Raw genomic sequence first — 3343 nt, forward strand, 5'->3', positions numbered from 1 at the left:
AGGATCTTACTGCAACAGAAAGTTCAGAATTTCAGCAACTCTCGAATCTTGTTGAAGGTGTCAAGTGTTATGGGCCATTTTCTGAACGTATATCTTGACTAATATTCTGATTATGATTGTTTATTTGTGATCAGGATACTGGACGGGATATTGCTAACATCCCAGATAATATCCCGAGGTATATTAAATTAATCACGTGCAGGTTACAGGCTGGAACTTGCTAACGGTCAATTGGACTTCTTCTCCTTAAGACTCGGGCATATTTGTTAAGGGAGAGACGTTGAACCCGAAAGATTGGGTCTACAACGTTCGGCTGAGGAATATTCGATGGATCCCGGTTTTAGAGGATAGTTAGTTGCTTTATTTTTACTATAAATAGATGGGGGCGGATCAGTTTAAGGCACACCATTTTTCACTAACACTCTCATACACCTTCACTCTCTAGCTTACTGCAATCACCACACTTGTATCCAAATCATATTGTAACACTTAGTTGATCCGCACCACATCCTGCACTGTATCCAGAAGTTTGAAGTAATAACAAGAACAAGCCAGCTGCGATTGTCAGCTCCCGAGGTTTTATGCCGGAGATCTAGATTGATCAAGGGCTTTCCTCGTACATCTCGTGTCATCCCTTTACTTTTAGCTCATTGTTTGATCATAGATACAGCTCGATATCCTGAGCCGTATCCTGAAACTGTTTTTTTGCAAAGAACTTGATTAACACATTTTTGAACATATTCTCTTAGCACATTACCTCACTAAACTAATTTGATCACTTAATTACTTAGGTAATTTTTGACCAAAAGAATTTGGCGCCCACCGTGGGGCAAGTGGTGCTCTCTTTACTAGAAATTTTTGTGAAATCGCTAATCGGTTTTCTGTTTTCAAAACTTTTTGCCACGTTGTTTACAATGGCCTCGAGATCAAACATGAGCTCCTCCACTGTGTCTGCTACAACTTCTGCTACTACTGGTCCGGTGCTTCCACCACCCCCTCCAAGGATGCAATCTTCTTCGCAACCTCCGGACATTATCCCTACTCGGAATGTTCAGGGATCTGCTCCGATTTTGGCTTCTAATGATGAAATTCTAACCTTATTTGGGAGTGTGCAGGAATAAATGAGGCAGCAACAGGAAACAAACCAGATGCTGTTGAGGGAGATACAACTCCTGAAGTCCGGCTCTAGCAAATCTGCTGAGGATATCGTCACTCCACTACAGCCCAGAACTTTGAACTTTAGTTCAGCTGTGTATACTGAGGATAATAGGGGGAATATTGTGCCCAGCCTTCCTCAGAATCATACTCCTGAAATACCCTCCTCGGTTAGGATGTCAACCGTGAGGAGCTCAGGATATGCTTCAGGATATGGGCAGAATCCTCCGACTGGTAACGTATCTAATAATAATAACGCTATTGCCACTAACAGTGTTGGATCTTTGCAGGATACAGCTGTAACGTCAGAATTATCCAGGGAGCTTCAGAAGCTAAAGGATATGATATCCAGTGTACCTGGGGTGGTGCTGCCAATTCCTGAAGTTTCCCAGGATAACCACATGATATCTCGGTTCGTACGTCCTATATGTGATGCTGAAATCCCAAAAAGATTTCAGACTCCAAACATGAAGCTCTACGATGGAACCACGGATCCTGAAGAGCATATTGCCCAATATAGGGAAAGGATGGAGATCAACCCTATCCCTCCGGATCTCAAGGAAGCTTGCCTGTGCAAGGGTTTCGGTTCTACTCTGACAGGATCAGCCTTAAAATGGCTATTAAATGTTCCTCCGCATTCGATTACATCATTTGCCCACTTAGTGAATTTATTTAATAGTCAATTTTCTTGCAATCGGAGTTTTGAAAAACTAACCAGTGATCTTTACAGGATAACTCAAGGACCTCAGGAATCCTTGAGGGATTATGTGAACAAATTCAGTCGAGAATCCTTGGATATCCCACATCTTGATGTTGCAACAGCTGTGCAAGCTTTTAAGATGGGGTTGCAAAAGGACTCTCAGTTTTATCAGGATCTTGCAATGAATCCCTGCAGGAATCTCGACGAGGCTCGTAACAGAGCTCTAAGATATATTCGATTGGAGGATGACAAGAAAATGCAAGAAAGGATGAATGCATCCTCAACATACGAATCGACTAACAGGAAGTCAGAATCCTCGTACAAACCCTACCGCTCCAAGCCATATGGCAGAAATGATAACAAGAGAGTGAATGTTGTCGAAGACGAGGATCCCGAAGAATATCCTGAATTATCCGAATATTGTTTTTCTGTTAATATACCTGAACTAATGTATGCTATGCAGGGTTTGGGAGATAAAGCCAGGTGGCCTCGGAAGAATCAACAAAAAGCTGATTGGAAGGATAAATCCAAATGGTGTGCCTTCCATGAGGATTTCGGACATGTTACGGAGGATTGCATTGCCTTGAGGAAGGAAATAAGCTATCTTCTGAGCAAGGGATATCTAAAAGATCTCTTGGGAAGAAAGAAGAATAAAGGTCAGGATACTGAAAAGGATCCTGAAAGAGCAGCCTCACCTCCCGCGGATGCCAAGATAATCAACTTCATTTCGGGAGGATCCGACATCTGTGGGACTTCGTATTTGGCGGCGAAGAGACATGCAAAATAAGCTAAGGCTGAGAGGGGAGACAAACCTGTCAGGATGACTACCCTCACAACTGACAAAATGATCACGTTTGACGCTGATGACAGGGATACTGTCCAGGATCCTCACCATGATGCTCTGGTAATAACGTTATATGTGGCTAACCATTTTGTACGCAGGATACTGGTTGATAATGGCAGTTCCATCAACATAATCCAACTGGAGACTCTGAAGAGAATGAATGTATCTCCGATGGATATCACTTCGAAGTCTACTGTGCTCGTTGGTATCAGTGGAGAAGCTAGGAACACGGTAGGAGAAATAAAGTTGCCGGTATTGTTTTGGTCAAAAATCACACAAGGATAATGCAACCAAACTCTATGTAAACGGGGTATGAAGCTTGGTTTATTGAAAGAGTAAAGGATCACTTTAGTATGTAATATGCAAAGACACAATGATTTATACGAGGAAAAAGCCCTTGATCAATGTATGATCTCCGGCATAAAAAACCTCGGGTGATGGCAACTACCGATCACCAACTTCAATATATCAAAATATGGTTACAACTTCGGATGATAATGAGCTGAGTACAAGGATCACTATCGTAATGTGTGTCTAAGCGTGTGAGAATTGTGTTGTGTCTCCTTCCGAATGGGGAAGAGTGTTTATATATACAAGTGTAGGTGACCTATTTTAGGTAAAAAGACTAATAATCAGCTCATTAC

Source organism: Helianthus annuus, chromosome 10 (assembly GCF_002127325.2).
Source record: "Helianthus annuus cultivar XRQ/B chromosome 10, HanXRQr2.0-SUNRISE, whole genome shotgun sequence".
Classification (NCBI taxonomy): domain Eukaryota; kingdom Viridiplantae; phylum Streptophyta; class Magnoliopsida; order Asterales; family Asteraceae; genus Helianthus; species Helianthus annuus.